General features: G+C 40.3%; 1 non-coding gene and 1 pseudogene across 1 annotated transcript; one reads left to right on the forward strand and one right to left on the reverse strand.

Moving 5' to 3' along the window:
- Window positions 1–14333: 14333 nt before the first annotated feature.
- On the reverse strand, window positions 14334–14409 carry TRNAV-AAC (transfer RNA valine (anticodon AAC)). Its single transcript has one exon. It is a non-coding gene; the product is annotated as a tRNA-Val (tRNA).
- A 5142-nt stretch (window positions 14410–19551) lies between these two features.
- LOC136387034 (prefoldin subunit 4 pseudogene) lies at window positions 19552–19937 on the forward strand (annotated as a pseudogene).
- The last annotated feature ends 1805 nt before the right edge of the window (window positions 19938–21742 follow it).

The following is a 21742-nucleotide window of genomic DNA, read 5'->3' on the forward strand; positions in this document are numbered from 1 at the left end:
TCAATCAGAATAACAGCTCCACTCTCTCCTAAAAAAAACCTCACTGAGGATTTAGAGTACGTATCTCATATTCTTAACCTGCAGAAGGCTTTGAGCAATGAGAACAGTAACTTTAGTTGTGCATTTACTGCTCTGTGAACCAATAATTAAAAATAAAATATTTTCAAAGAAATACATTATTCTAAAATCAATAGGTAATGACAAAGAAAATTATTACAAATGTCCTTCTAGAACAGTGGTTCTCAACCTGCGGGTCACGACCCTGGCGGTGGTTGAACGACCAAAACTCAGGGGTCGCCTAAAGCAATGAGAATACATTCCAAATCTAACTGTAGCAAAATTACAGTTATGAAGTAGTCACCAAAATTATTTTTTGGTTTGGGGTCACCGCAACATGAGGAACTGTATTGCGGGGTCATGGCATTAGAAAGGTTGAGAACCACTGCTCTAGAAAGTCTGTAATTTCTTATATCTTAATCTTTAATATATGTCAGCTTAAAGATAATATAAATAGTGCAATAGTTCATTGATAGTATTCTACATGCAAGACACCATGCCAATCACTTTACTTCTACTGTCTAAATTAACCCTATGATGAATGATCTGAAGTAGGGATTTTTTATCCTCAGTTTACAAATGACAACGCCAAAGCGCAAAGAAATTAACTATACTGCTCACAAAAGTTACAGGATATTTCAAAATGAATATGAAGCTATAAAATATCCCCTAATTTTTTGAGCAGTATATTTACCCAATATCAAAAAGCTGGTAAATGGCAGTTTTAATAACGACAGATTACCTTTAAGTCTATGCTATTTCAATTATACCATACTGCCTTTTAATAAAGTCATATTGAACCAAATTTTACTATTTCACATTTTAAACAAAATATTTTCAACTTAAATAAAAAATAAAACTCTAAGTTTTTTGAAGTTTCAAATAAACCATAAACACAATCTGTCAATAGCATTTTCATAAATTACCTTCCCAGCAGTGGCAAAAAAATTCCCCATCGGTTGAAAATTTCATTAAATAAATTTGGGAAGCAGTTCTGTAAATTAAAGATATAAGGAATAATTATTAAGAAAAATTCAATGAGAAAGCAATATTACTCCATAAACAATATTCAGCAATTTCTTCAAATAACACAATTTTTGATAACACAAGTTTTATACTTACTTTTAAGTATAGCTCATAATTATAAATTTAAAAATATAACTAAATTAAATATAAAGATTATTTTTATGTAAAAATATTCATGTATAAGAATCATGCAAAGAATAACTTGTCAGTCTTAAAATTTAAGAGTCATAGCTCTCATTCCCTCAGAATGTGAAAGAATGGTTATATTTTTAATCTGGATATCTGATTTCCAGAACCGTAAATAATCTGTATTCCAAAATACATTTTCATGGACAAACTAATATTTTAAAAAGCATTCCGCTTTATGGTAGCATGTGACTAAATACAGATTACGTGTGGCTTAGTGACCGTCAGGGACTGAGCCTTCCAGCTTCACCCATATACTTGGTGAGTACTTGCTCTTCTTCTCCAAGGAGTTTTGACTCCTTTCTGTTCACAGCCTTTCCCTTTGGCTACTCATAAATGTTGATCTCAAGACTCTCACTATCTTTGCCTTCCTTTCCTTATCCAAGTTCATGCTTAGATGCATCCTAAAATTATTTGTAAAGCAGGCCAGAGATTAATTCAGTCACAGTTCATTCCAAATACAAATATATTTTTCCTGACTTTAAATGTAACAAATACGTACTTTAAAATATTGATACAGATGAATAAGAAAAAAATAAAACCATCTTTAGTTTCACCAATACCATGACACCAATTCTCAGGCAAAACCACAAAATATTTTAATATAAAGATTTCCAGATGCATCTGTCTGCTCTTCCTCTCTATTTCCTATGGGAGGGTGTGGGGGAAGAGGGTATAGAAACTGAGGCCACATCAACAATTTGCTTTGCATCACTTATTTAAAGATACATTATGGCCTGACCAGGTGGTGCCACAGTGGATAGAGCGTCAGACTGGGACGCAGAGGACCCAGATTTGAGACCCCAAGGTCACTGGCTTGAGCATGGGCTCACCAGCTTTAGCTCAGGGTTGCTGGCTTGAGTGTGGAATCACAGACATGACCCCATGGTCACTGGCTTGCGCCCAAATGTCACTGGTTTGAAGCCTAAGGTCACTGGCTTGAGCCCAAGGTTGCTGGCTTGAGCAAGGGGTCACTTGTTTTGCTGTAGCCCCCATCAAGGCACATATGAGAAAGCAATCAATGAACAACTAAGGGAGACTAAGGAGTCGTAACGAAGAATTGATGCTTCTCATCTCTCCTTCCTGCCTGTCTGTCCCTATCTGTCCCTCTCTCTGTATCTCTCTCTCTCTCTCTCTCTCTCTCTCTCTGTCACACACAGACACACAAAAGATATATTATGAAGTTTTATGTATCAATACGCGTAGACCTCCATTATTTTATTGAAGCACACTCAGAGCCAATAACCTTGGGGTTTCGAACCAGCAACTTCAGTGTTCCAGGTCAATGCTTTATCTACTGTGGTACCACTGGTCAGGCTTCATTTCTTGATATAAAGTGAGATCAACTCTTAATATGCTTATGATTCATATGTATTACCATTTAAAATATTTCTCTTCATTGTCCATTGTTGTTCACTATTGAGATATCTGTTTCTTTTCTAAGACTTTGGTTTAAAAAATATTTCCTCTCAACTTTTTGTTTTTTTTCTTTATGGTCATTTTGATTTACAGAAACTTTTTATTAATACAGAAAAATGATCAAGTTTTTCCTTTCCTTTTCTTTCAGTTTCTAGTTTTGGTGTCATACCTAAGTCTTTCCCTGACTCTAAAGCAGCACTTTTTATTCCGTTACAATAGAACATAAATGACAAACGTTAGCCATATATGTAAACTTCCTAGTAGCCACATTTTTTTTTTTCATTTTTCTGAAGCTGGAAACGGGGAGAGACAGTCAGACAGACTCCCGCATGCGCCCGACCGGGATCCACCCAGCATGCCCACCAGGGGCGACGCTCTGCCCACCAGGGGGCGATGCTCTGCCCATCCTGGGCGTCGCCATGTAGCAACCAGAGCCACTCTAGCGCCTGAGGCAGAGGCCACAGAGCCATCCCCAGGGCCCGGGCCATCTTTGCTCCAATGGAGCCTTGGCTGCGGGAGGGGAAGAGAGAGACAGAGAGGAAAGCATGCGGAGGGGTGGAGAAGCAAATGGGCGCTTCTCCTGTGTGCCCTGGCCGGGAATCGAACCCGGGTCCTCCGCATGCTAGGCTGATGCTCTACCGCTGAGCCAACCGGCCAGGGCCTGCCACATTTTAACATAAAAAGAAACAGGTGTGAAATTAATTTTTTAAGCTAAAATAGATGTCAAAAATATTATCATTTCAACATGTAGTCAATAAATAATTGAATATTTTACACGCTTTGTGCTAAGTTTTTGAAATCCAGTGTGTATTTCATACTTATAGCAGATCTCAATTTTGGGTTAGCTGCATTTCAAGTATTCATCAGTGATATATGGCTAGTTGCTATCAATACTGGATATTCACCTATATTTCTAATATTTGTTTCATTGTATAGAAATTCAATTTGTCCTTCCTTTGAAATTTATTTTGGTGCCAGATATAACACAGACTCTAACTTCATTTTCACATCCATAGAGCTAGTAATTTTGCCCACTTATGTAAAATACCACCTTATATATCAAATCTCCATGTATACAACTGGGTCTAACCCTGACCTCAAACTGTCTGTTCATTTTTTTCCTCTCCTCATATTTATTTTTTTTTCTTTTTTTTTCTTTCATTTTTCTGAAGCTGGAAACAGGGAGAGACAGTCAGACAGACTCCCGCATGCGCCTGACCGGGATCCACCCGGCACGCCCACCAGGGGGCGACGCTCTGCCCACCAGGGGGCGATGCTCTGCCCATCCTGGGCGTCGCCATATTGCGACCAGAGCCACTCTAGCGCCTGAGGCAGAGGCCACAGAGCCATCCCCAGCGCCCGGGCCATCTTTGCTCCAATGGAGCCTCGGCTGCGGGAGGGGAAGAGAGAGACAGAGAGGAAAGCGCGGCGGAGGGGTGGAGAAGCAAATGGGCGCTTCTCCTGTGTGCCCTGGCCAGGAATCGAACCCGGGTCCTCCGCACGCTAGGCCGACGCTCTACCGCTGAGCCAACCGGCCAGGGCCATATTTATTTTTTTATCTATAAATATTTTAAATTCTTTTTAATTGAATGAAGGTGACAGTGGTTAATAAAATTATACAGGTGTACAATTCTATAAGACATGATCTATATTCTATTGCAGGGGTCCCCAAACGTTTTACACAGGGGGCCTGTTCACTGTCCCTCAGACCGTCGGAGGGCCGGACTATAAAAAAAACTATGAACAAATTCCTATGCACACTGCACATATCTTAAAGTAAAAAAACAAAACGGGAACAAATACAATATTTAAAATAAAGAACAAGTAAATTTAAATCAACAAAGTGACCAATATTTCAATGGGAACTATGCTCCTCTCACTGACCACCAATGAAAGAGGTGCCCCTTCCGGAAGTGCGGCGGGGGCCGGATAAATGGCCTCAGGGGGCCGCATGTGGCCCGCGGGCCGTAGTTTTGGGACCCCTGTTCTATTGTATACTCATCGCCCCACGTCACATCTCCTTCCATCACCACTGATCTCCCCTCACCCTCTCTACCTCTCCTGCCTTCGCTCTTGTAATCATCACACTGCTGTCTGGGTCTGAATTGTTTTTTTTCCTTTGCTCAATCTGTCTACTCATATCAATTAAAAATTGTTTAGAACTTTGGTTAAAAGAAAAATTACAATGGGATTTTGACTAAAATGATATTTAATATACAGATTACTTAGGGAAATATATACCTCTTCACAATAGAAAACTTTCATTCAAAAGCATAAGTGTCTCTCTCCTTTTGTATAAATTAGCAAGTTCTATTTAATAATCTTAATATAGGCCTTACACATTTCTTTCGTTTCTTTGTAATTGTTTTATTCAACAAGTAAAAACAAATAAATCTGTAGAACACAGGCAATGGTAAATCCTCTGTATATAGGAAAAGTCATGTCACAGAATAAAAAGTAATACTTTTTACGTCAGTGTGGTTTTACAAAACTAAAATGCATTTATAATAAAACCACATGGAACAGGCTTGTTGGGTTAATCCCCTGATTAATTGCTTACTTGCAATGCCAAATGCATCTCCAATCTCCACAGTGAAGATCTGCTTTATCCAGATTTCCATCTTCAGTCGGCTTCTCCAAGGTGGAATCAGACCAGAGTTGCAAACAGCTAGAACCAGTTAAAAGACGATTGCCTAAAAATATATATGTTATTCACCACTTATTATTTAAATATTTAGTGAGTTACGTACTGAATAGTTTCATATAATACTATAAAGATAAAAACAACTTCTAAAAAGTCAAATAACAAGATTAGAGGGAAGGGGGAGTAAAGTTGTATTTTAATTTTGTTGAAACAACTTGGGAAAAAACAAGATTTTATAATCTCTCATTCAACAAATATTTAATGAACATCTTCTCTGTACCAGACACTGCCAGGCACAAAGGATGCCATGACGAATGTTAACACTGTTGTTTTCATAATGAGTTTACCTTATATAAAGAAATACTATGCACAGAGGCATGAAGCCATGCAAATTCAAATATATGCCCAAGAATGGCTTGACTGGAAAAATAAATAAGGTTGGGGAAAAAATCTGAAGACAGATTATGAAACATTTCTGATGCTCATAAGGAGTTTGGAATTTGTTGTAGGTATGTGGAATTAAAGGTTTTTAAGTGGGGGGAGGGAGTTTACATAAGTGGATCTGTATTTTAGAACAAGGGGTCTCAACTGGGGTGAGGGGTATCAACAGAGATACTTAACAAGGCCTGTGAACCTCCCTTCAATAAGATATGCAAAAGTTACATGTACAGTATGTGCATTTTTCTAGAGTGACAGTCCATAATTTTCACCATACTTTTAAAGATTCCAGTACACAAAGAAGGGTAAAGATCCATTTTAGAAAGGAACTCTAGTGATAGACAAGATTAGAGAAAACATAAGACAGAGAAAAGTGGTTAATTGTAATAATACTGATAGAAAATCATGAGAATCTAAATCAAACATTAAAGTACTAAGCAAGGATTTGAAAGCCATTTCAAAAGCAGAATTTTCAAAGCTTAACACCAACTAAAAAACAGGAATAGACAATAGGTTTCAAGGACATATTTCAGCTTTATGACTTAGGTAACTGAGTAGAATGCTGTGCTATCATCCAAACAAACAAACAAACAAACAAAAAAGATAAAGAGATGCAATTTTGGCCAAAATGCTGATAATAAATAAAGCATTCATCTTGGCAATTACGGCCTATACATTGGTGTCTCTCTGGAAATACATTTTATTTCAAAAGGAAAGTGGGTCTCTGGCAAAACATAGATGTTAGGTCAAAAACCCTTGTGTCTAATTCTCAGATAAATCACTGAATTAGCATGTGAACTGGATCTAGTTGGGCAGCTTTTGAGTTTCAATTTTCTCATCTATAAAATTAAAAATCTATAGAGTTGTGGTAAGGATTACCTATAATATGTATAATGTATTTAGCACAGGCTTGAAACTTAGAAGAAGCTCAATAAATAGTAACAACTAGGGGAAAAGTCTCACAGGCAGATAAAAATAGCACAGAATGTATTAATGAGACTTTCCATTTAAATATGATTACTGGCCCTGGCCGGTTGGCTCAGCGGTAGAGCGTCGGCCTAGCGTGCGGAGGACCCGGGTTCGATTCCCGGCCAGGGCACACAGGAGAAGCGCCCATTTGCTTCTCCACCCCTCCGCCCCGCTTTCCCTCTCTGTCTCTCTCTTCCCCTCCCGCAGCCAAGGCTCCATTGGAGCAAAGATGGCCCGGGCGCTGGGGATGGCTCTGTGGCCTCTGCCCCAGGCGCTAGAGTGGCTCTGGTCGCAACATGGTGACACCCAGGATGGGCAGAGCATCGCCCCCTGGTGGGCAGAGCGTCGCCCCTGGTGGGCGTGCCGGGTGGATCCCAGTCGGGCGCATGCGGGAGTCTGTCTGACTGTCTCTCCCTGTTTCTAGCTTCAGAAAAATGAAAAAAAAAATATAATAAAATAAATAAATAAATAAATATGATTACTATTCCACTGTTTAGCTTACCAACAGACACAAGTTTTCTTTTTGAGATATAGTTAGCAATAATATTATATTAGTTTCAGGTATGTAACATAATGATTAAATAGTTATATATATTGTGAAATGATCACAATAAATCTAGCTTACATCCATCACTACACATGGTTACGACTTTTTTCCCTATAACAACTTTTGAGATCTACTCTCCTAGTAACTTGCAAATAAACATACAGTATTATTAATTATAGTCACTGTGCTGTATATTATATCCCCAGGACTTATTTCTTTTATAACTGGACATTAATGCCTTTTGAAAACCCTAACGTAGTTTGGCCACTATCTACTTCCTATCTCTGAAAACTACCAATCTGTTCTGTGTATTTCTGAGTTCAGTTTTTACAAGTTTTCTTTAACATAAACAGAAAATAAAATCATTCCATGAAAGATTAAGAATTTACTACAGAATACAAAATAATTAATACCTGGTATAGAATGAAACAAAAGTAGGCAAGGTATGCTATAAAATATATTGATTTGAACACAAAGGGCAGAGGTGTGGATATTATAAAAGGAAGAAAAAACATAAAAACCTAGAACAGAAAGTTATGATTTCAGCAAAATACAATAGTGGTTTCTGAGACAACGCAAAAAGCATTATAGTCATATTAGTATCATCATTTGAAAAAAATTTCTTTATATCCCAGTACCTGGCACATAAATATGTAAACACTGATCAAAACCAAAATACAAATATTTCAGGTAAGATATTTGAAATCATATTTATAAATAACTACAAAGTTTACTAATAGCTCCCAAATATTTATTTCAGCTATAATGTATTCCTCAACAAATTCTAAATTTTAAACTTCTGTATATTAAAAAGAAAAATAATAAACTTTTATGTGAATTTTAACTCAATCATAGTTCAAAAAGCTATTGTCAAGTCACTAGTAGATATATTAAAAATAAGTAATTACCTTTTAATACTACTCTGTAATGCTGATTTTAGAGGAATTTAACATTCATGCTATCCTCTAAAACCTTAGTACCAACAGACCAAGGGTACAAAAATTATCACTCAATTCAAATATTAAGGGTTTTTATTGCAGTTAATATGATACTTCAAGTAACCAGTTTACTTGCTAACAATATTTCTATAAGATTATATCATTTACCAAATACTTCCCTATGTAATGCCTTCTTTGATCACTGAAAAACTATTTTGTGAACTACAAATTATCTTAATTTATGAATTACCATTCTTGATCTATTAAGTAATCTGTTTATGATCACAAAACTAGTCAAATATGTAACATTTATTGAGAGCTTAATATATCCTGGGTCCCTAAAAATAACTAAAATACTGAAACAAATAAATTTCATTCCTTGTCTAATAAAATAAAATAAAACAAACCATGTAAACAAATAATTACAACAGACTATAGTGCCATAACTTAGCAACTGTAAATTATCATCCAAATAGAACACTTGTGACAGTAGAAGGTAACACATTTAATAATTAAATGAGAATAACAGGCATAAACTAGGACCTACATCACCCTATCCACAATCACGCTATGCCAAAATCTTGTACTAAATGTTGAATTCGAACCCAGCTCTGACCTCTTTTCTTTGTATGTATAAAATATACATGCAGGTTACCAGCTATTATACATAAATCTTAAAATCTCATGAGAAGAGACATTTTAAGACAATGTATGATTTTTAAATAAAAATCTCAAAGATAATCTCTTTTTTTGTCCAGTGGGGTGGGGGGAGAGAGAGAGAAAAAGAAGAAGGGAGAGAGATGAGAAGCATCAACTCATAGTTGCATCACTTTCGCTATTCACTGACTGCTTCTCATATGTGCCTTGACCCTTTGTTTAAGCCAGCAACTTTGGGCTCGAGCCAGTGACCTTGAGCTTCCAGCCAGCAACCTTTGGGCTCAAACCAGCGACCATGGGATCATGTTGGTAATCCCACACTCAAGCCAGAGAAACCACACTCAAGCTGGAGAGCCCTCACTCAAGCCAGATGAGCCCATGCTCAAGCCAGAGACCTCATGGTTTCCAACTTGGGACTTCAGTATCCCTCTATCCACTTTGCCACCACCAGCCAGGTGATAGTCTTCTCTTATAAAATTTCTGGCCCTGGCCAGTTGGCTCAGAGGTAGAACATTGACCTGGTATATGGAAGTCCCAGGTTCCATTCCCAGTCAGGGCACACAGGAGAGGCGATCATCTGCTTCTCTCCCTTCCTTTTCCCCTTCACCTTTTCTCTCCCTCTCTCTCTTCCCCTCCCACAGCCGTGGCACAACTGATATAAGCATGTTGCCCCCAGGCTCTGAGAATGGCTTCATGAAGCTTCCACCGCAGGAGCTAAAAATGGCTGAGTTGCAAGCATCGGCCCCAGATGGGCAAAACATCAGCCTCAGATGGGCAGAGCATTGGCCCCCCGATGGGGATCACCAGATGTATCCTAATCAGGGTGCATAGGGGAGTTTATTTCCCCTCCTAGAGGAGGAGGCAAAATGGCTGCCCTCCCGGAGGAGAAGGAGGCAAAATGGCTGCCCTCCCGGAGGAGGAGGCAAAATGGCTGCGCCTTCCAGAGGAGGAGGCAAAATGGCTGCCCTCCCGGAGGAGAAGTAGGCAAAATGGCTGCCCTCCCGGAGAAGGAGTCAAAATGGCTGCCCTCCTGGAGGAGGATGCAAAATGGCTGCACCTCCCGGAGGAGGAGGCAAAATGGCTGTATCTACGTACACATCCATATACAGGTATTGGTCTGGATGGGGAGCCCTATAGACCGTGGCTCTGACAGCAAACAAAATTGGAAGGTCAAAAGTGCCCTCTGTGGGCTGTCCTACATTAAATGCAGGCCATTCCAGCTGGCTCAAGGTCCAGAGGAAACCTGGACTCAGCTGCGGACCTCCGTACCCGAGCCCTCCTCTGGAAATCAAAAAATTCTTCAACAGGCACTCGAGCGGGATCCCGGCACAGACTCCTGTTGTCCCATCCCAGATGACTCAGGAATAATGAGAAAGGGTAGGATACAGGCAACACACACTATTAACACAAGGAACACACTTGTCTCTCTCACACTCAACTCAGTCCTTCCAGCTCAGACAAAACGCAGCGCAGCGCAAAACGGATTCCTAATGTGACCTGTCACTCCAAAATTAACAAATCCAAATATCCAAATTTCAGAGAGCGGCATCCCGCTTCTGAAAGCCCTGGGTGGGTTACCGGCAGCGTCCCACCTACCACCTCAGGATTGTGCGCTCCAGAGCCCAAAAGCCAAACCAAATGAGGATCCTCCGTGAATACTTACTCAGCTCGAGCTGCCCTTCCGGTTTCCAACCCAAAACTCCGCCAAGGGAGAATCCCGGGCGAGCCCGCATCCACCGGGTACGAGAACAAACATCGGAGACTTTCAGGAGTTTAGATGTTACTTTATTGGCCAGTTTAACCTGCGCAGGGGTCCGGAGACACCGTGCTCATGAGGAGCTGCAAACGGAAGCCGCGCCTGGCGCTTACAGCCAGGTCCTTATATATCCTAAGTGAGCAAGCATTTACAGAAGCAGATGTGGTACTTTAGCTATTGCCTAGGGAGGTCGCACGCAGCATAGCAATAGGGGCCGGTTTTAGCATAGCAGCGAATTTCAAACATAAACTTCTGATAAAGGCCACTGACCTTATAGTTACACTCTTTTTTTTTTTTTTTTGTATTTTTCTGAAGCTGGAAACGGGGAGAGACAGACAGACTCCCGCATGTGCCCCAGCATGCCCACCAGGGGGCGATGCTCTGCCCCTCCGGGCGTCGCTCTGTTGTGACCAGAGCCACTCTAGCGCCTGGGGCAGAGGCCAAGGAGCCATCCCCAGTGCCCGGGCCATCTTTGCTCCAATGGAGCCTTGGCTGCGGGAGGGGAAGAGAGAGACAGAGAGGAAGGAGGGGGGGGGTGGAGAAGCAAATGGGCGCTTCTCCTGTGTGCCCTGGCCGGGAATCGAACCCGGGTCCCCCGCACGCCAGGCCAACGCTCTACCGAAGAGACAACCGGCCAGGGCTCTTTTTAAATTATTATTATATTACTGCCAATAGTTACACTCTTGGCAGCCCCAGCATATCAGTAATCCCTGAATCTAAAACCGGCCTCCTTGGGTCACGCTGGGCCGAGCCGGGCTGACTCAGGGACGCGCACCAACCGCCAGCGACGCGGGAGCCTCCCTGACTCACCGTGAAGTGCTGGTCGCCGACGCTGCCCACGGAGAAGCAGTGGTCGCCGGGGTTCACAGCCCCGGTCAGCACCTGGTGCAGGTTCATGGCGGCGCCCTAGTCCTGCAGCGGACACCGCGGCCGGCTCGTGCCCGGGATCGGCGGCGGCTTCCTTCCCTCCTTCCCTCAGGGGCGGCGGCCGCTCTGGGGAGCGGACCGCAACAGCGACGGGCGCCGAGAGCCAGAGCCGCTTGGCTGGGGCCAGCAGCTCATCCCGAGCCGGGCAGGGAGGCCTGGAGGGGGCGGGCCGGCGGGGGGCGGAGCTCCGTGCACGACCGCGCACCTGTCACAGCCCGCGCAGACCCAGGTGAAACTCCGGTGGACTCAGCGTCCACAGCTCCCGCCGACTCACCGGCCGGGAAGGCTGCGCTGTCTACACACTTCTGAGCCCGTGTGGCGTAAGCAGCACCCGTTCGCCCTCTCCGCCTCCAGGGGTCGTCAAACTTTTAATAAAAACCGCCCACTTTTGCAGTGCTGGTAGACCTGGTCCCTACCACCCACTACTGGGCGTTCCAGCTTTCATGATGGGCCAATCGCGGCGCTGTTTGGTTGCACGGTAGGGACCAGGTGGACCAGCACCGCAAAAGTGGGCGGTTTTTATAAAAAGTTTGACGACCCCTGCTAGGGCTTAATCTGACTGTTGTACCAGAGTTTAAAACGGAGAAGTGCCTTAGAAATGGAGTTGCAGTGTCCTGATAGAAACTACAAGTCCCAGGATGCACCGCTCCCTTAGGCGTCTCAAGAGTACTCCCAGTGAAGGTGACTCTGAAAGTGTCTCTGTCCCGGAGTATTATCAGTACGTGCGGGTCCAGCTAGCTGAACACTGAGTTTGAAAGGTTTGAATTTAACTTGACAGCTACCTAAATGTATTCACCTAAGTTTATCCTGTCGTGCTGTAATAATCCTGTCTCAGTCTTGTGTTGAACATTTGCTTTGGAAAAACCTAATTCCAAAATGATTATAGTGACTCAGCTACACTTGTGAGCTTACAACTTCCCTTGTATTTTGACACGTTTTGCATTATTTATGATAAACACTTGTTTATATATCTCCTCCCATATACTGTAAGTCTTTTAGGGACAAACTGTCCTGCTTATCTTCGTAGTCCCAAGTATCTGGTGCAGTGCCAGTTCCAATTTAAAATTTTTAGTTCAGTAAATGTTAAATGAATCAATGTAAACAGGAACTCTCCACTTAAAAAGAGTAGTTTTTTTAATTTATTCAATTTATTTTAATATATTTTTGTTGTGGTAAAAAAAAAAATCCTTCATACTAGTACTTGGATGGAAGGAGTACTAATAATTTTATTTCATTTTGCTTTACCTAAGTTTTTTTGCAATGTACATTTACTTTGTTCTGAAGAAGTAAAAAATTACTTTAAATAACAAGTTTAAGAACAATTTCTTTTAATTGGAAAGATGTAAATGAAGTCCATTATTTATGCCAGTCTCTTCATAAAAATGAGAAATTTAAAACTTAATTTGTCATTTAATAAAACTATCTTATTGAGTATTAGCATTCTTACAGTTTAATTTGTATTTTAATTGTTAATTCAATTTTTACTCAAAGTGGCTTTAAGTTAACTTTATATTTTAGACGCTAAAGCAAGATTTTTCAATGTTCTACATAAATTGTGTATCTGGCTCTGAAACTTAACATGTTTACTCATTTCATTCTCCTCAGTTAGGTTTTGAAGGGCATGCAGTGTAGCAGAACGAAATAAATGACATGGCCTGGTAATTAAGAAATCTGAGATTTATTTCTTCTGATCTTGCTGTGCGACCTTGGAAAGTCTTAATAACTTTGACACTCGTTTTTCTTATTTGTAAAATTAAGTTTAACCTGATTATCAACAACATTTTGCTTGGCTTTCTCATCTCTGCACTTCTAAGTACATCTCTTTATTAAACTCCTTGAAATAGACTACCTGAGTTTAAATTCTGGCTTAACTACTGCCTGACCAGGCAGTGCGCAGTGGATAGAACGTCGGACTGGGATGCAGAAGACCCAGATTCCAGACCCCGAGGTCGCCAGCTTGAGTGCGGGCTCATCTGGTTTGAGGAAAAGCCCACCAGCTTGAACCCAAGGTCGCTGGCTCCAGCAAGGGGTTACTCGGTCTGCTGAAGGCCCACGGTCAAGGCACATATGAGAAAGCAATCAAAGAACAACTAAGGTGTTGCAACGCGCAATGAAAAACTAATGATTGATGCTTCTCATCTCTCTCCGTTCCTGTCTATCCCTCTCTCTGACTCAGTCTCTGTCTCTGTAAAAAATAAAAATTAAAAAAAAAAATTCTGGCCTAACTACTCAGAAAAATTACCTAACCTTTCTGTGCTTTACTTCTATATAAAGTGAGGACAGTACGTAGTAGATTTTTTTTTATTTTTATGGAATTATCATGAAGAATAAGTGAGAACAGTATTTGGCACATTCACAGAATTCAATGGATGTTAGCTATTTTATTATTATTTTTAAACCTGACATTTTAACATATATTTACTCTTTCTAAGGTGTTTTTTTTTTTGTTTGTTTGTTTTTTTTCGTTTTTCTGAAGCTGGAAACAGGGAGAGACAGTCAGACAGACTCCCGCATGCGCCCGACCGGGATCCACCCGGCACGCCCACCAGGCGCGATGCTCTGCCCACCAGCGGGCGATGCTCTGCCCATCCTGGGCGTCGCCATGTTGCGACCAGAGCCACTCTAGCACCTGGGGCAGAGGCCACAGAGCCATCCCCAGCGCCCGGGCCATCTTTGCTCCAATGGAGCCTTGGCTGCGGGAGGGGAAGAGAGAGACAGAGAGGAAAGCGCGGCGGAGGGGTGGAGAAGCAAATGGGCGCTTCTCCTGTGTGCCCTGGCCGGGAATCGAACCCGGGTCCTCCGCACGTTAGGCCGACGCTCTACCGCTGAGCCAACCGGCCAGGGCTCTAAGGTTTTACAAATAGTGTCAAACCTCAGTCCAAATCTAAACTTTCCAGGGATGTTTAAGATTTCCACAAATGCTTTTGAGGCCAACCCAGTCTGTACCCAAAACTGTGGGACTACAAAAGCTATTGAAAAGCGAGGACATTCTTTTGCCTCTCTTTGCTGTCAACAGAGTTGACTACATATTCCATTAGCAAAAAGTATTTATGCAAGAAAAGGAAAGGATAGTAATCTAGTACATACAGCAATGGCGAATCACTCACAGGAAGAGAGCAAGAAGGAAGTTAGAGAGGAAAAATAAACATTACGGGGAATTCATAGGGACTAAGGTTCTGAAAACTCTTCCACGGCCCCTCCTGATTCCTGTCTTTTTTTTTTTTTTTTTTTTAGTTTTTATTGATTGCTTCTCAAACACGCCTTGACCAGGGGTGGGGGTGGTGGAGAGGTAGGCTCAAGCAGAGCCTACCCCTTGCTCAAGTCTGAAGTCAGAGACCTTGGGCTTCAAGCCAGCAACCTTGGGAGCGTGTTGATTATCCCATGCTCAAGCTGGCAACCCCACACTACTCAAACTGGCAAGCATGAGTTCGGCCACTGTGCCACCACCAGTCAGGCCTGATTCCTAGAATTAAGGAATCTGTCATAAATTTTGACAACTCTTATTTATCAGAAATACTCTACTACTTTATTAAATTGCCCATTAATCCACCTACCTTTGATAGACAGCAGAATGAACTATTTCAATGAAACAATTGTTTGTAATTTATCTATTTCCTCTACTAAAACTCTGGCCTGCTGTCTGATTTTATACAGCCTTTGAGTTAAAAATAGTTTTTACATTTTTAAATGGCTGAGGCCCAGGCCAGTTGGCTCAAGGGTAGAGCGTCAGCCCTGCGTGTAGATGTCCTGGGTTCAGTTACCGGTCAGAGGACACAGAAGTGGCCATCTGCTTCTCTCCTTCTCCTGCACCCCCTTTCTTCCTTCTTCCCTTCCTGCAGCCAGTGGCTCAGTTGGTTTCAGCACATCAGCTCTGGGCACTGAGGATAGCTCCATGTAGCCTCTGCCTCCGAAGCTAAAAATAGCTTGGTTGCGAGCATGACCCCAGTTTGGCAGAGCACTGGCCAACAACCCCAGATGGGTTGCTGAGTGGGTGGATCCCAGTCGGGATGCATCCAGGAGTCTGTCTCTCTATCTCCCCTACTCTCACTTGGAAAAATATAAAATAAATAAATAAATGGTTGAAAGAAATCAATATAACAATAATACTTAATGAACCTGACCTGTGGGGGCGCAATGGATAAGGCACGAACCTGGAGCACTGAGGTCACAGCATCGAGACCCTGGGCTTGCCCAGCAAGGCACATATGAGAAGCAGCTATGAGTTGATGCTCCCGTTCTCCCCTACTCCACCTTTCTCACTCTCCTCTCTCTAAACTCAATAAAAATTTTTTTTTAAATTATTTTTAACTAAACAAGGAATATTGATGATACATGAAAACTATGTGAAATTTGTATATCCATTAATAAAATTTTATTGGAACACAGACATGCAGAATGTCTATGGCTGCTTTCACACTACAACTGCAGGACAATAGTTTAACAGAGACCGTATAGCCAGCAAAGCCAAAGGTCTACCGGAAAGTTCTGTCCGTTTTTGGAATAAAACAAAATACAAATTTTTCTGACTTAATTCATGGGGCACCCATCTTGAATATTTTCACACCAATCCTATCTTCCGAATATGGTTTGAAATGGTTTGCTGAGCTGAATTAAGCCTTTCTGCAATCTCTGATGCTGTCAGAAAAGGATCTTGCTCCAACATGGTCTTAACAACATCGTCATCAATCAAAGATGGTTGCCCAGAACGTGGCTTATCAGAAAGGTCGAAATCACCTGTTTCAAATTTTTCGAACCATCTTCTGCATGTCCTATCAGAAACTGTACCTTTACCAAACACTTTCAATAAATTTCTGCATGCTTCTGTAGCATTTCTTGTTGAAATTCGTAAAAATACAGTGGCGTAAATGAACTTTATCAGTAGCCATGGGTACACTATCGCTTCACACATAAGACTAACGTGAATCAACTTTGTTTTAGTTAATTTGCTACGTCAGTATGGATACATTAAGTGATAAAAATAGAGAGGCACACATGTGCCAAATAAACATGTGCTTACGTGTCGAAACTTGTGATAGAGACGGACAGACTTTCCGGTAGACCTTATATTTACTACTTGGCATTTTAGAGAAACATGGGCTGACGACCAGCCTGTAAGAAGGACCTGCTCTGTGAGCTATGAAATAGGTTTTGCTATGCAGAAGTGTTGTTGTACTGCATGGCAGCTTAATTTGCAAAACATTGAATGTTAATGATTACACAAGTATCTTTAAATATATCTATTGTGTGTATCTCTGATTCCCCGATATTTGTTATAGTGCAAAGTAAATACTCACTAATAGTTGAATGCAAAGATGAATATAAACAAAATCGGACTCCCATATATATAAAAATTTTCTTGGAAGAACTATCCCAGAGAGATGGCTATAGATAATCCCCTTACTTCCAAGCTGCTGCTCCTCCTAGATCACACCCTAATGTCCTTCGCCTCTTCTTCACAAGGGTCCATTTCTAAATCCAGTCCTTACTTATACAACTTGAGTGTCATTCTGACCTTGTGGCAAAACTAGTAAGGCAAGGAAATGGAGAAGAAGGTAACTTATACCTGTCTGCTTTTCATCTTCCCCTCCCTGGACTCTACTGCCCAGAGACACAAATGCACTTTCTAACACACACACACACACACACACACACACACACACACACACACACACCACAGGGAATTCTTGAATCTAATTATTTCCTGAACTATAATTAGATTTTATTAATCTTTCCCTTGAGTGCTCAAAGGCTGTGTGCTTTTGTGTATTATTCTTTAGGGTTTTTTTTTTTTTACTTTATTTAGTTTTATTCTAAGAACTGAAAGGGGAACAATGGCTGTAAAAAAAAAAAAAAGGAAGTCTTTTTAAAAAAGTAAACTTCTGTATATTTTGCATTATTACTAGCAGTAAAATCTCTTAGAAAACCAAAGTGCTGCAGTTTCTGGGACTGCCAGGCCAAAGAGAAGTTATGCTTTCTTCAGTGCTGATCTTAAAGGGGAAAGGGAGACTTTTATTAAAGACGCAACATGATGACAGTAACGGGAAAGGCAACAGGCTAAACTCTAAGGTCCTCATGAGGAAAAAGAAGCATATAGGAAGCCAGCTCAGATTTGACTGCCTGATATCCTTGTGATTCCTCTCTTCCTGCTGCCCTCATCCTAAACTCATCAGGATAAATCCCTGTCCTCCCAGGGCGTGTGCCACAGGAGCCAACAATACAAACTTCAGTCCCCACTGCCAACACCCAATCAATGAGGGGGGTTATAAGTAAAGGGAATGAATCCCTAATCTCATAACTAAGGCTAAATCAGGGGGACTGTGCTGCTGGAATTTCACACAAGTATTTCAAACTCATCTCATAAAAATAATATATGAGGTCTTTGTGCAAATAAGACACTGACTCCCCGAGGAACTTGCCTATACTGCCAATAGTAACCTTGCTATAGCAAAATCAACCAGGAATATTATAAGTTAAGTAGATATTTGAGCAATGATACAGGACCCTAGTCATCATTTATAATGTTATTATAGAAAAGTTAATTCCAATACCTCTAAAATTTGGAGATTGCCATTAAATAAAGTCTCTTGGCTCACTATTGCTCGGCTGGAGGGCTGTCTACCTTTAAGCACTTAAAGGGCAGTTATTTATAAAAACCACTGTTTATTAAACAACTACTCTACACTGTAATAGGTATTTTGTTACCTTATTTAAATTGCAGCAACCTAGAAGGGCAGTGCTTGAATTCAAATAATTTAACAACCAGTTCTCTGCCCTAATGACCATTTTAAGTACAAGAAAACAATATACCAAGAGGTAGTTTATTATTTCATGCATTTAATACTTAAATAGGAACAATAAGAGTACATGAAAATATGTTATAAGAGTTTTAAAATATTAATGAAAAAATATTAAATAGTACCTTACAAAAAAACAGTAAAATTGTTATTTAAGATATTTCCATATTACTTCTTGATTGGCATCCTCACTTGCAATTTTCTTTGCTTTTATCTGAGTATCATCAGCTGTGTGATTTATCCTTAACCATGTTTTCACTGTAGGATTTGGATCCCATCTCTTTACCTATGAACAGCTTAGAATACGCTGTTGCACAGATGAACATTAAGTAAGAGTAAGGGTTGTAAATTTGTGATTTTCACATTGGTCAGCTGCCCAGGCATCCACCTTAGAGAGAACCCTGATTACAAGTGCCATTTTAACAACTGGTTTGCTGAACTCAACAAAAAATTAGGTATTGGTTTTGCCAAACATGTGTGAACTGGCTGAATCCTACCACTGTGTAAGGGTAATATCTCTGTTTTACAAATGAAAAAATCTAAACTCAAAGAGATTAAATAACTTGGCAAAGTCACATTAAATTTGTATCAATTCACCATCCAAGGATTTGAACTCAGATCTCTTGGGCTGCAAAGGCTAAGTGTTCTTTAAAGACCTCTGAACCCCAAGGTGAATACAACCAGAGTCTACCTCTTATCCTCTACCTGGAAAGGGAAGAAGAGACAGGAAAGGTGAGTTGATTTATTTAAAGTGGGTCTTCAGGATTCTCTGGTGAAAAAATAAAATCTTTAAAAAGTTTTCTCCTTTTTCACAATGAAGGGAAGCTCATTTCCTTACCTTGATCCAGTTCTAAACTATAAAGGCCAGCCTTTGTTATAAGGTAAAATAAACAACTCCAAAAAACCCCCTGACACTCAGCCAATTAGGTAAATATTAACTTGGTTAAAGGCAAATACTTCTGGGGAAGTTTTTGAACCACCAATAAATCACACACATTAGTTTGTCTTTACCACGTGTGGCTCTCTTGTGCCTACTGGAGTTTTCATTAGGAGGAAGCAGAAGTCAAGAGATGTTATTTTGCTTTCCCTCTCTTTCTCCACCATTGTGGTATGTATGGTTGACTTTGTTCCTTTCCATGTCTTGTTACAAAAACTTTCAGGATCAAATAATTACTGGCTGTGAAGATGGGGCCATGATGAAGAAAGTGGCTGCAGAAGTCAATGTCACTTTTGAAGATCAACAAAAAAATAAACAGATTGACTAGGAATACAAGTAGAATCATAGACCTGAAGGAAGAAAAATGTAATAAAGAAACAACTCCAAACTTTAGAAGATGCCTGTGAGGATATGCTTGCAGATGACAACTGCCTAATGGTACCTTATCAAATTGGTGATGTTTCCATTAGCCATTCTCAAGAGGAAACAAAAGAAATGTTAGAAGAAGCTAAGAAATATTTACAAGAAGAAATTGATGCCTTAGAATCCAGAGTGGAGTCAATTCAGGTGTTAGCAGATTTGAAAGTTCAGTTATTTGTAAAATTTGGGAGTAACACAAACCTTGAAGATGATGAAAGTTAAGCATTTTTTATTACTCCTTTAAAAAATTTTAATACACTTTAATATTGTTTAAATGATCATTTCCCTTCAAATGATATGAAAAGCAAAACTTAAAAATCTTTTTTATTTATTTAATGGAAACTTGCCTATTTGCACATCTTGCTTATTTATTTTATATTTTTAAAAGAAGACAATCTTCATGTATGTGTTTTTCATGACAGTATGTCAAGTTTAGGAGTTTTTTGTCATCTTATTGAAATCAGGTAAGGGGAAAAGAGTAATTACTGGCCAGGAAACAATAGCAGAATTGTCCCATTCTCGAATAGATTCAGATGAAGTCTGGTAATAAAATAAGATACAACTCCAAAAGGCGACATCAGGGAAGAACCAAGCTGTGTCAATAAGGAATCACATGTGAGACGGCGCACAAATTTAGACTATTTCAAGGTCACCTACACCTTACTGTCTGGACAGTTGAACTTGCTTTATTGGAAAACTGATTTTTCTCTTTGTTTCTTTGCTTCTGCACAAGTAGGTTGGTTCAATAATAAATATGAGAACTTTTGTTTTAAAAAATAAAGAAGTAATTTTGAAAGGGAAAGGAGAGGCCATAGGAAAGACAACAGCAAGGAGTTTTGTTTAGTCAGGAGCAACTTCTGGGCAGTGGACTCTGGGGCAGGAATGAAGAAGAGAGAATATCCCCATCAAAACCTCAGAGAATTAGTTTATGCATATTGACAAATTTATTCTAGTGTTTTATGAAGAAGGCAAAAACCCCAAATAGCCGACACAATATTGAAAGAAAGGAACGAAGTTGGAGGACTGACACTACCCAATTTCAAGGCTTATTTTAAAGCTACTGTAATCAAGACAGTGCAGTATCGGTAAAAGGATAGACAATGGGACAGAATAGCCTAGAAATAGACCCACATAAATATAGTCAACTGATCTGTGGCAAAACAGCAAAGGTGGCGCAGAGATAGTCTTTTCAAGAAATAGAGCTGGAAAAAACGGGCAGCCACATGTTAAAAAAACTAGACACAGACCTTACCTCCTTCACAAAACTAACTCAAAATGGATCATAGACCTGGATATAAAATACAAAACTATAAAACTCCTAGAGGATAACATAGGAGAAACTAGATGACCTTGGGTTTGAATGTGACAGATACAAGACCAAAGGCATGATTCACTAAAGAAACAGTGGATGAGCTGGACTTCATTTAAGTAAAAAACTTCTGCTCTGTGAAAGACAATGTCAGGGAATGAGAAGACAACCATAGACTGGGAGAAAGTATTTGCAAAAGACACGTCTGGTAAAGGACCTATCTAAAGTATACAAAGAACTATAAAACAACTATCTGGTTCAGAAATGGGCCAAAGACATTAATGGATACCTTACTAAAGAAGATATACAGATGGAAAATAGTATATGAAGAAATGCTTCTCATGATATATTATCCAAGAAATGCAAATTAAAACGACAATGCGATACTACTACACATCTATCAGAATGGCCAAAATCTGGAACACTGAATGCTGACAAGGATGTGGAGCAACAGGAAATCTTATTCATTGCTAGTGAAAATGCAGAATGATACAGTCACAGTGGAAGACAGTTTGGCAGTTTCTTATAAAACTAAACTTACTCATGTCATATGATCTATCAATCGTGTTCCTCAATATTTACCCAGAGGAGTTGAAAACTTATATCCATACAAAAATCTGCAGACAGGTGTTTACAACACCTTTATTATAATTGCCAAGATTTGGAAACAACCAAGCTGTTCTTCAGTGGGTAAATGGGTAAATGCACTGCTACATCC

This window comes from Saccopteryx leptura, unplaced genomic scaffold, assembly GCF_036850995.1.
Source record: "Saccopteryx leptura isolate mSacLep1 unplaced genomic scaffold, mSacLep1_pri_phased_curated manual_scaffold_50, whole genome shotgun sequence".
Taxonomy (NCBI): domain Eukaryota; kingdom Metazoa; phylum Chordata; class Mammalia; order Chiroptera; family Emballonuridae; genus Saccopteryx; species Saccopteryx leptura.